Genomic DNA, 13132 nt, shown 5'->3' on the forward strand with positions numbered 1-13132 from the left:
AGCCAATAGGATGATTTCCAATGCCAGAACAGCGAAAGCATGGACGCAAGCCTATCAACATAGGTGGACAGCTAAAATCACTTTTGGTCTCAAGAGTTTCAAGTTTATCAGAAACAAATTGTAGGAGTGACGACAAGTTGTGCAAGACTCAGACGCCATGCTTGAAGAGTAACATGTCAACCTATCAGAATGACCATAGGAGGTGCAGGTAATGGGGCACAGAGGCTTTGACAGATGCAAATATCTGCCAACATTGGATATTTTCTGCAGGGAGCTATTTTCTATAAAGTCCCCTGTAGATTTTGTATGTCCTATAAAACCCAAGAATTGTCACACAAACATTTCATTTGACATTAAAATAACTTCATACAGTCTCACTACTCAAATAAATGTCTGATCTTTTGCTGGATCCTGCTAACCTCCTTACTACAGGAATAACTTGCAGTAGTAAATTAGCAAGTTAATTTTCATGTCTTAAGAATCATTTCCACTGATTTACCATCAGTTTGTGATGTTTTAATTCTAATGATGCACTTTTATTCTAGCATGGCTAGGAATTACCATGCATCATCTCAGCCAAAGCAAAAATGTTCACATGCACACACAGCTCCCACAAGAGGCAACGTAATCCCTTTTAATTGCCAAGAAACCTAAGTTTAGCACAACATACATATAGGTTTACCATACATTTGCACACATAGTTGTACAACTAAGCTGATGTATAGTAACTGCTTAAATAGCTGTAACTGGATCAGATATCTGAAAAAATTACTTCCTGGCACCACTGAGGATCACTCTGGGATGTTATCAGTTATCCCTGATAAGATGCTCACTATTTTTACCCTCCTTTTAGGAGCAGCCTGCTGCGTTTCTTACAGTATCCAAGTCCAGTGAGACCAAATAATTGTTTGGGTTATAGACATGGTGACTGAAAAGTTATTTTTTACTGATTTTGTGGAGATGGTGTGTGGTGCTCCTGTGAGCTTCTGTGAAATCTGCAGGTTTTAAAGAAATACACCCTTAGTTTTTGTGTTCTTTTTTTCCTTTCAGCCAGCTTCAGAAAGTCCTTCAGCAGAAGCATGAACACGCTCCAAATAGCACAGCTTCTCTAAGCAATGGTCCTGCTAAAATATGCATAGATAAGCAAAATAATTCAGGAGGATACCTCATTCATTTAGCATAAGAAGAACTGTACACATCAAGATCTGGTGTGGCACAAACATGTCCTCAATTTCCCCTCTCAGGTAAGGAAGCTATCCAAACCTTAAGTAGTAAAAGTAGTCATCTAGCCATATTATGCTGCTTATCATCATCAACTGCTAGCATTTTGGCTAACTTCCCTTGTCAGATAGAGGCTTAGAATTTTGTCTGGGATATGCTGCACTTATGAGCCCTGATTTACTGAAAAAAATAAAACAGTGGTTCTTGTTGTATGGCAGGATCACAGATCCTTTCCTGGTAGTGGTCTACCCAGTGGTGTTTAAAAAATAAATGACAGGAAGTAGCCTTTTCCACTTACAATGAGTTAATAACAATGCAGTTTGCAGTGAGAATGACTGGATGAAATTCCCTGGAAAACTGAAGCTTGTGCATGTTGCATTAGAGTTCTGAGGGGCTAATAGGCCTTTGTAACCTTGACAAACCTCACCTCAGATCCCCACCCACTCTCTCTACAAGGAATCTCTGAAGAACAGAAATGATCAAACACCATTTGAACAATGATAATTTCACCTGTGCAGTGTTCATGACACCATTTCTCAGAGTTCAAAGTCTATTCAGATGCTCGTTTTCCAGCTGTTTTCCACTGTCTGTTCACAAACAGGTGGAGATGCTCTTGGATCTGCCCTGATTAGTGTAAAATGGTCACACCCAGAAACACCGGAAATATTTTGCTTCATTGCAGAAAGAACTCTGCCAGGCTTATGTATAACAATAAATGGGTAATGGTTCAACCTCTTGTTTAGGGTCCTTTCCAACACAAACCATTCTGTGATTCTGTAATTTTATAATATAAAATGATTCTCAGTGTGGTTTAAACACGTCCATGGGGCAGGGACGTGTCCCAGTAGATCATGTCGCTCAAGATTCTGCCCAGCCTGACCTTGAGCACTGTCAGGGATGGGGCATTCATGGCTTCTCTGGGTAACCTGTGCCAGTTCCTCACCACCCTTACACTGAAGAATTTCTTCCTAATATCTAATCTAAATCTACACACTTTGAGTTTGAACCCAGTACCCTTTGTCATTTCACTATATCCTTCCTTCTCCAATGGCTTCAGTGACAGTATCTGGAATTAGTTTATTTCTATGAGCTCTGTTAGCTATTCTAGTTGGGTATTTTTTCAGTAGGAAACTAAGTCTAGCAAAATGCTTGAGATATTTAAATACTTTTGCATCCCACACCACCTATATTTACACAGACACTGGCTACAGAACATGCCTCTTTCTGGGCCTCCAGATTGTCCTGGCACATTAGCATTAGCAAGCTTTGAGCCATTAGCTCCATGCTCTTTGAAACGGTATTTTTAATAGCTAAACCAGGAGGTTTGTGGGGCAGTCACAAGACATTATTGTCACTAGAGTATATGAATTGTGGAAAAAAACACTGATCTGTGGAGCTGGGATGCACAATAAACACATAGTGGATCATCTACTGGTATCACAATTTGAAAAGACCCTGTTCTAGGAAGGCAAGTCACTTCCTTTTTCTCCCAGAGCATTCCAGCTTTGCAAATGTTAGTTCCTAAACTAACCGGTGTGTATTACTTACAAATTCACTTCATAGGCCTTTCACTTTGTCTGATTAATCATTGATTTTATGAGATACTTGCACCTCATAAGTATTACGGTTTACTTACCTACATTATCAGTGTGCCTGAAAAGGAGATTTATTTATGTCTTCACTGTGAACAGAGGGGGGAAGTTTGAAATTGCATCTTTGTTTTTGTATGTCACATTTAATGATAACAATCAACTGTGAGCCATCTCTATAATTCCTTTCTGACACCATGGCACAGCACCATTCAAAATGCTGATAAATCTGTTATGATATAATCATACTGATTGGGTAATTAATGAGTACTGGGTGGAGACTTGAGTTGAAGCATAAACAACAAAGCAATTTGAGGTGACAAAAATATCAGGTGAGCGAACCCTGGTTGATAATCTTACCTGCTTTTAATATCTTAATGTATGTGCTCAGGGAATAATGCAAATAAGAACCTTAAAGGATTGGGTTTTTTTTTAAATACTTATTCATGTCATTACCAGTCATTATGCTCAGGATATTTTAAAGGTTAAGCATAAACAATGATTTGCATGAGCTTAAAAAAAGAAAAGAAAAAGGCCCATTAACAATCAGAGGAGCAAACTTGCTAAGACAGAAAAAAAGCCATCAGATTGACATGGTTGAAGAGTGGCTTATGGGTTAGATAGGAAGATCACTTTGCATCTGGTTGCAAGGAAAACTGAGCAGATCTCGTCATTTTCTGCTGTGCCTCAGTTCCCTGCCTGTGAAGCAGAAGTGACTTTTTGCAGTATCAGAGGGTCTCCAAGGCTCAAACAGTATCACTAGCTAAAAACTGCTCAGATACCCTTGGACAGCAGGAAAATCAAGCAGCTGGATGGACTCACCTCTGAGGAGCAATCAGAAAGCTTGGGCTTGTCACATTCCCTGCCACTGCTCCTAGGACTTTCTGCCTATTGCTACCTAGGACCTTCTGGTATATGTTTTTCTGGCTGGAGACCAGTAACAAGTGGTATCCCTCAGGGATCGGCTCTAGGACCAGTCTTTTTCAACATCTTTTTCATTGACATGGACAGTGGGATTGAGTGCACCCTCAGCAAGTTTGCTGATGACACCAAGCTGTGTGGTTCAATTGATACGCTGGAGGGAAGGAATGTCATTCAGACGGACCTTGACACTCTTGTGAAGTGGGCTGATGCCAACCTTATGAAGTTTAACCATGACAAGGGCAAGGTTCTACACCTGGGTCAGAGCAATCCGAGGCACAGCTACAGGTTGGGCAGAGAATTGATTCAGAGCAGCCCTGCAGAGAAGGACTTGGAGTGTTGGTGGATGAGAAAATGAACATGAGCCAGTAGTGTGGGCTCACAGCTGCATCACAAGGACTGTTACCAGCAGGTCAAAGGAGGTGATCCTGCCCCTCTACTCTGCTCTCGGAGACTTCACTTGGAGTATTGTGTGCAGTTCTGGTGTCCTCAACATAAAAAGGACATGGAACTGTTGGAACAAGTCCAGAGGAGGGCCACAAGGATGAGCAGGGAACTGGAGCACCTCCTATATGAAGACAGGCTGAGAAAGTTGGAGATGTTCAGCCTGGAGAAGAGAAAGCTGCTTCGAGACTTCATAGCAGCCTTCCAGTATCTGAAGAAGGGCTATAGGGATGCTGGGGATGGGCTATTTATTAGGGACTATAGTGATAGGACAAGGGGTAACAAGTTAAAACTTAAACAGGGGAAGTTTCAGTTGGATATAAGGAGGAAGTTCTTTACTGTGAGAGTGGTGAGGCACTGGAACGGGTTGACCAGGGAAGTTGTGAATGCTCCATCCCTCATGGTGTTCAAGGCCAGGTTGGACACAGCCTTGGGTGCCATGGTTTAGTGTAAGGTGTCCCTGCTCATGGCAGGGGGGTTGGAACTGGATGATCTTAAGGTCCTTTCCAACCCTAACTGTTCTATGATTCTGTGTTTCCACCATACACCAGAGTCACAACACCAGAGCCCCTCCAGGCCTACTCTATGCAGACTGCCACTTCCACATGGAAGAGACATAAGCACATTTACATCTCTTGAAAATGTAACTCCATTGGAATTTGTGTCCATCCTATCTCCAGACACAAAAATAATAAGTATTCTGGCAAGTCTGAAGGGAGAGAAATTCAGAATTTAGACATGGAAATGTTTTTCTGGACCAACGGGTAAGTAGTCAATACAAATAATAGAAGTTGTCCTGGTTTGAGCAGTAGCAGTCGTTTTTCTCCTTCTTGGTAGCTGGTGCAGTGCTGTGTTTTGACTTTCGGGCTGGGAACGGTTGCTGATAGCATGTATGTTGTGAGTTACTGCTCAAATGTTTGGTTTGTCCAAGGCCTTTTCTGAGCTCATGCTCTGCCAGGGAGGAGGGAGGCCGGGAGGAAGGAGAGACAGGACACCTGACCCAGGCTAGCCAAAGAGGTATTCCATACCATAGCACGTCATACCCAGGATGTAACTGGAAGAAAACCCAGAAGGGCTAGGACTATGGGGGTTGGAGGAGGTATCAGTCGGTGCTCGGTTGGGCAGGATGGGGTGAGTTATGGGTTGGTGGCTGGTGAGATGTTGTATTCTCTTCGCTTGTTATTGGCTTTATCATTATTCTTTGTAGTAGTAGTAGCAGGAGTGATTTGTGTTGTGCCTTAGCTATTAAACTGTGCTTATCTCAACCCGTGGGGGCTACATTCTTTGGATTCTGCTCCCCAACTCTCCATGAGCTGGGGGAGCGAGGGGGGGGAGTGAGTGAATGAGCTGTGCGGACTTGGTTTAAACCACAACAGAAGTCCTCCAAGCCAAGAACTGTGGCTCCATTGTCTATGTTGCTGGGAAGAACATGCAGAATTAACATCCTGCATAAAAAAAAATGTGTAAGGGATGTTAAATGTGATACTTTGACCTATTTTCTAACTAATGGGAAAAGAACCTGGAGACTGGATTATTGTAGGTGGTTTTTACATCCTTCTCTTCTGTTGACTCTGGTGGACTTTAGGCTATGTGGACCTTGACTCCAGTCTAGTCCTTCAATTTTAATGTTTCAAGGTGTTTCCTAAGCACTAATCTAGTAAGAGGAAGCTGAGTGCAAGGACAAGTGAAACAGGGGAATGTTTGTTAATGATACTTAATATTCTTTTCCCAAATAATGATGCAAGTCTTAAAGTTCTCTAACTCATTTCTTATGAGTTAGTCGTACAAATTATGTCAAGAAATGTGTGAGTGAAATTACTTGAGTTATTAAGCACTTGACACACTGAAAACAGCTTGCATTACAAGAAAAAAAAAACAGCATTAACAGCATCTGTCTCAGGCTTTCCCTGAGGGGTAGTTTGGACAAATAAGAGCAGTAGCTCAGCAACTCTAGGCATAAAACAGATGAGTGAGACACAAACAAGCAAACTGGAAAACAAAGCCCCAAAGTAACTTAAGAAGAAAAACAAACAAAAAACCAAACAAACAAACAAAAAAAACTGTATCCTGAAAAAAAAAAATATTAAATTTCCCAGTGTCAGTGCTTTGAAGTTCATAGTATCTGAGTTGTTCAAAGGGAAGGGGATGGTGGCATGAGGGTCACTGAGCTCTTTCCTCAAAAGCAACGATGTTTAGCACAAATTTAGAGGCTTACCTGTACACTAGGAGTCAAAAGAGCCCTATAGATCATACATTTTGCTCTGTGGCACTTTTCTTTGCCAACCAAACCTGCTCTGACTTGGTTTCCACAGTCTGTATTTCCGTTTTGGATTGATGAAATTCAATGTATTCAGCTCTGACCTGAGAAATGACTGTTCACTGGTGTAGGAGTGCTTCCACTGATCCTCTCTTTTAAATCTGGGACAACAGATATCCCTCACTCTGAAATCCCAGGTAGCATTATAAAAGTCAGTCAGGGGAGCAGAGTATTCAGATCTCAACTATCAATGTGCATTACTCTTAAAACAGTTCGAAAGGAGTCAGTGAAGTATTTGTATGATCTGATCTCATGGATCAGAACAAGGTCCTTATCTGTTACGTACTAAGTCCATGTGGGATACCAACACTAGGATTCCAACTTATACTTACCCCACAGCTCCTTTGCGGAGGACTGTGGAAAGACAAGAGACTAATCAAGCCATGAGAATCAAGCTAAGGCGTAATTTCCAATTCAAGCTCATGCATGAGTATGGATACTTAATTTGATCCAGAGGTAATAAATAGTATTCTTTCTGAGAAAAAAACACAAGAACTTTGGGGTTCAGGCATTCATGAGAACATGCTGATATCTTGAACAAAACTGCTGTGCCATGTTTTGACTGCATTACAAAGATGTGAGCTTGTTCCCTATTAAAGGGGATAACAATTATTTAATAGTGCAGATATTGTCCTTGTAACAGACTTGTTTTAGCAGGGTGTTTTCAATAGGGAAACCTCTAATTCCTCATGTAAGAAGCAGCTGCTTTGCCCCAATTCACTGATGTCATGTTAACTCAAAATGATAATAATGATCATGGTAATGACAATGATAATGACAATAATGATGTTGGTGATGATAATAAATAGTAGTACTCTTCATGTTTAGAGCAGCCCATGAACTGTGTGAGAGGTTGTACAACCTGTCACTCCTCACAGGTTGGACTTACTTGGGAGAGAGCATCCTGCAGCTCAGAAAAGGTGAACAGCACGTAAGAACAAACATGACCTTTATAAAAATATGTCTTCACAAGTTTCCTGAAACCTTTCCTGCCATTAGAAGATGCTCTTGTAACATTTGATGAGACTGAGGTCAAAACAGAATGCTGGGAAGAGTTTCCCACAGGATTGAAACTTGCTTTTCCAAAGCCAGCACTGCTCTGTGCTTTGGTTACTCTCCCCCTCTTCCCAGGTGTTCATCCTAGCCAGCAGAGATTCATGTCATGGTTACTCCTGGTCCATGTTTTCATCATAGTCTGAGTTTTTCACCATCAGAGACATTATTTTTCTTCCATTACTCCAGACACTGCAGACAGGGTTTTTTTTTTTGCTGAAGCATGTCTCTTTCTATCTCTTATACCTCTCTGAGCATACTGAACCTCTTACAAACCCCTCCTGGCTCACAGTTGATCTGACCATGTATTCCAAGACCACCACACTGATTTTACCTTTTCAGATATATTCCCCAGTGTTCCCAGCTTATAAGGGCCAATGTTAAGATGCTGGGTTGTGCAGTAACTGGTTTATTCTGCTTTTGCTCCATTAGACCCACAAAAAAAATCAATGTTTTACTCAAAATTGTGGAAAGCAGACAAGAGAGAAAATTGATTTAACAAGAACTCTGTGCTGAGGAAAATTATATCATAATCTCTCAGATAGTCATAAGTCTTGACCCCAGGAGAACAAATTGAATTGCGATTGGGCAGTTTGTCAAATTGTCAAAAGAAAACCTTCAGTAATACACTCATAGAGAAATCATGCCCTCTTTGTGCACCGAAAAACAGAGACTTTGGTTTGCAATTGAGGGTAATTTCCATCCCTGCGCATTGAGAAGTTTCAGGCATTTAACATATCTTCTAATTATTTCATCTGGTTTGACTATGTTGGTATGTTCCTTGTTTGTGGGCTCCATCTGGGGCACTTTACCTCAAGGTCAGAGTCACAGCCTCTAATGTCAGCTTTGATAAGCAGCTGTTACTGCCGTTTATTCTGTATGTAAGGCAAGTCTGCTATAGTGTCATTGATATAGAAAACAAAAGGCAAGGCAGCTTTGAACAGCCAGAAAATATGACTTGTAAATTTCCTGGATGCCTGTCTTGAAAGGTTGCTGAAACTCGAGTTGAAAGCATGAAATCCAGTGGAAGACCCTACTTTTACTAGCAATTCAGTCTCCTGATTTTTTCTGTGTTGGGATTGGGTTCTGTCCCTGGATGGCAATAGGATTTCAGTTTTAATTCTCCCCACCCAGGAAAATGTCACTCAACTTGCACATGGACAAGTGCCTAGGCTGTATATGGCAGTAGATCAGTGTGGGTGTATGAGACTGAAAGAAAACAACTGAACCCAAGAAAAAATAAGAGTATACAGGAAAATCTTATATCTCCTCTCCACATGATATATCTGTTACGCAGGCACTCACTGAGGCAGTGGCATGGTACCAGAATCCTCCCAGGGATGTCAATTTGCCCTTCTGGATGCAGAACACAAGGTTGTTTACCTTTGTTGAAGACCAGGAAGAAATTCCTGCAGTAGGAACACATCTAGCAGTCGTAGAATTTCTTGGATTTTCCTCAGAAGCAGCTGGTTTAGGCCTCCAGAAGAGCCCTACCATGATCCTAGGTCTGAGCTGTGCTGCCAGTTCCTGACAGCACATTTTTACACACAGAAAATGAGCTTGTACTGCTCTTCTGAAGGTGTGCACAACACATTCTTGAAACAGTCCAAACTTTACCGATCTAGCCAAAGTTTGCCAGGCCAGCTTTTGCCTGACCTTCTTTCCCCTGAGCAAACATGAGCAAGGTACCCTGGTTTCCTCATTACAGATAGCAGAGTGGGTTGAACTGCAACCCTCAGGCTGACAAGGGGAAAAGATCAGCATTTTCATGAGGCAGAACCCAAAAAGAAACACTTTGATCACCCCTGTGGCATCAGTGTGTATTGTGAGCACCACAACTGCTGTTCTGACTGTATGTCACAGCCATAGATACAACTGTATTATTGTCCATAGAATTATACAGTCCGTTTTTCAGTCTGCCTGCAGCATTTGATTCCCTGACCTGATGTGGTAATGAGTTCCATAGGCTGACTTCACACCACATGAAGAAGTACCTCCTCTAATTTGTTTTAAATGCTCTGCCCATTAACTTCATCCACAGAGCCCTTTATTCTTTCATAATAGGAGACAGCAACTTTAACTATGCCCTTCACAGTTTAAATACCTTAGTTAAATCCTCTCTATTTCATCTGCTGTCACTGCTAATACTATTTTAGCCAAACAGCTTTCAGGAAGTGAAAATCAAGAGCTAGAGTGAGGAGCAATTCAACTAATTGTTACTTGCCACACAACTGTTACTCTAACACACAACATATAAATACTGCTAGGAACATTTGTCTTCTCCCCCATGGGGCTTTTGGATGAAATCAAGGACAACACTGTCACAGGAGAGGGTGTCCTGAGGCAAAAGCATGGCCTCTCAGATTTCTCACCATTGCCTGCTCCATGCACATTCACCCTACCCTTCAGAGAACTGCCACAGGTTGGTTTCGAAGGAAGACTGTGCCCCCAGGCTGCAGGGGGCCCTGAACCTTCCCTACACTGTTGTGGCAGCTCATAGTTCAGAGCTGCTCATGGCAGGAGGGGAAGGTGATCCACACATATTCTGGACACAGCCCACACTGATCAATGAGAGAATTTGCTACCACACACTGATTCTGCTGGAAGATCCCACTGCACCTGGAAGATACACCCGTAGCTGGAGGGCATCTTTGTTCTGCAGAAATAGCACAAAGCATCCCTAATGCTGCTCAGAACTCAATACATGTCATTTATAAATCATGTTCCCTTTGTTCAGTCAGTACCATCCATTCCCCTCTCCTCACCAGCGGTCTCACTAGTCTTACTAATCCTTTCATGTCAGTCATTGCCAAGTCTGTTTCTTATGCACACATATGTGTCCAGGCAGTAATTAAGAGCTGTATAGATTAGGGCAGCATCTGAAGTGTGAAAACTTCACTGTGAAAAGAAGTATCCAGGAAAACTTTAGAGCAATATGAAGACAGGAAGCGCCTGTCATCTTCATCATCCCCCAAAACACAACTAAATCTGCATTTATGTCTTATCACAGGCAAAACTGAGCTTTTTCAGCAGCATCAATCAAATTAGTTGCAGGTGGGAGACATTTAAAAGAAAATTACTCCTTAAAAATGACAATATCAGTATATATGTTTGAAAATCCTCCTGTGGAGAATCCTGGCTCTTGCATTTTGCCACATCAATTAAAGGTCAAGAATAAAATCACTTGAGCAATAATGATTAAGGAACAGGTCATTTCTTAGGGATTAATGCTGCCTGCAAAGAATTGATGGCCTTTAGATATACCTCAGTCTATTAACCTTCTCTGGCTCTCAGTCCTTGGAAATGCCCTGCGTAGAGGTTGCTATCGACATTTTAAGTGGGAAAGATGGACAGGGAAGAAGCTGAGCTTGCTACATAAGGATAAAAAATGGCATTTTTATTTTGGAGCACAGGGGGCATTTCTGATATGCAAGGGCCCTGCATTCAGACCTGTTGCATCAACAGCAGGCTGCTCAGATCTGAATTGAAAGCACCTTTGCAAAGCCCTGCAGCTCAGCTCCATTCAGCTCAGCTTAACATGCACGCAAGACTGACATGTCAGATACTCCAAAAACCTTGGCTGAGCTTGGTTAGCGTGCTTCTATTCTGCAAGTGTAAGCAATAAAACATGATTTATAGAGTGACAAGCGCTATATCCAACATGGCCTGAATGAGAGGAGCCAGGCGCTAGCTGGCAACAAAGGGGGCAAACCCACTCTGAGCTAAGTGAATTGCTTGACTTTTAAATGACAGGAATCTGCCCAGAACAGAAGCAAACCTCACCCCTCTCCATCACATCCCTAAAGGACACACGCAGCAGAAAAGAAGTGCTGAAGGGAAGAAAGACCGGAAGGGCAGTATTGTCAGCTCTTCTAATATCACCAGAGGTTTTTCATCCCTCTCCCTTCCCCTTATTTTAAAGCCTCTATCACAAGAGCCTTGTGATTGAGAACTTCAGTTTTCATATATGATGAGCCAATTTAAAGGTGCACTATTACGCATAGGCAAATGTACTCCTCTGAGGGATTTGTGTCTTGATTTTGAATCTGTCTTGTGAGTTTACTTGTTGGTTTCTAAGGTTCAATTCATATATGAAAGCCACCAACTATGGAAGCCTGTACAGTCCAGCATTGATGGATAGTCCATGTGCATCTCCAAGACCTGCAGATTCAGTATTTTATGATCACAGATATATAAATATATAGATGTATTTAAAAAGAAACCACTGATTGATGAAGGATTCTGAAAGAAATAAAAAAACCAACAAACAAATCAAACAAAACAAAACAAGAAATGCTAATAGTAAAATACCTTCTGCCCTTTAATAATCCTTGCAGGACTGAGGTGAATACTTCACTGTTTACCTGACAAACTCTGCTCAGCTCTACCTGGAGACTGCAAATTCGTGTAAGTATCTACCAAGGTGCTGAGCTCCCTTGAGGTCACCAGTGCAGCTGTCAACCCCATCTTTATTGTGGGGCAAACTGAGATAGGTCACTCACACAATTATTCATGAAGTGCTTTGATGAGTGGCCTGCAAACTCAGGGATCTGAGAACATTTCTGTCAGCTTACTCCTAGTTAAAAGCAACAAGGATCCAATCTGGGAGCAGAAGTTTTAGCGCTGACAGACAGATCAGTCATGTGTGGGCTGACCATGTAATATTTATTTTCTGGGACAGCCTTATTTGCCTTCCACAGTGGGTCTGATGGTCTCAGCCTTGGCCAGTGGTAGGTAGGTCTTGGAGCAAGCAGGAATTGGTTCTATTGGACGTAGGAGAAGTTTCCAGCAACTTCTAACAGAAGCCACCCTTGTAACCCTCCCCACTACCAAAACGTTGACACACAAACCCAATACAACTTCTTACAGGGCCCAGCGGAATGAAGACCCAGACTTTAGCATCAGCCTAAAAAAGGCAAATTATGTATTTCCCCTCCTCAAGGGGGAAAACAGAGAATACCAAGCATGTGATGCAGCTTACAGCAAATATGCCAGATTAAGTATCACAACGCATATGCACATTCTGACTTTCCAGGTGCCCACTGTATCTGTGGTATATATGATAACTCCTTGTACTGCCTCCAAAATAGCCTCACAAAGAGCAAAACTTGAAACACCTTATGTCCATTCGAAGAGCTGGTTTGCTTTGGTCAGTTTGAAAATCTCAGAATTCACACAAATATAACTGCTTCAGAAATGCCTTATCAGCTGCAAATGCAGTTTAAAGGACCTATGAGATTGCTGAGGCCATTTCACATCAAAGAAAGCAACTATCCATCTGTTTCTCCTCTGTGGCTTTCAGCTCACATCTGAATCTCAATCAGCAGGTCTTTCAAATCATGCTCATCATCACTCTAGTAGGAGATCCAGGCAGTCTGTTTTCAGGATGATATTTATGCCACATGCACAGATCCAGACAGGCATGCCATACAATGAATGGGATAGCACCATCTTGACTCTTGCTTTGTCTTGGTACTCACTTTGGTCTTGCAGCCTGGTTTGATATGAGACTTGATGGCATTACAGTTGAGTGCTGTTTATGACTGGGCACAGTAACAGAACCAGTAACAAATGCATCACTGGGAAA

This window comes from Melopsittacus undulatus, chromosome 7 (genome assembly GCF_012275295.1).
Source record: "Melopsittacus undulatus isolate bMelUnd1 chromosome 7, bMelUnd1.mat.Z, whole genome shotgun sequence".
NCBI lineage: Eukaryota > Metazoa > Chordata > Aves > Psittaciformes > Psittaculidae > Melopsittacus > Melopsittacus undulatus.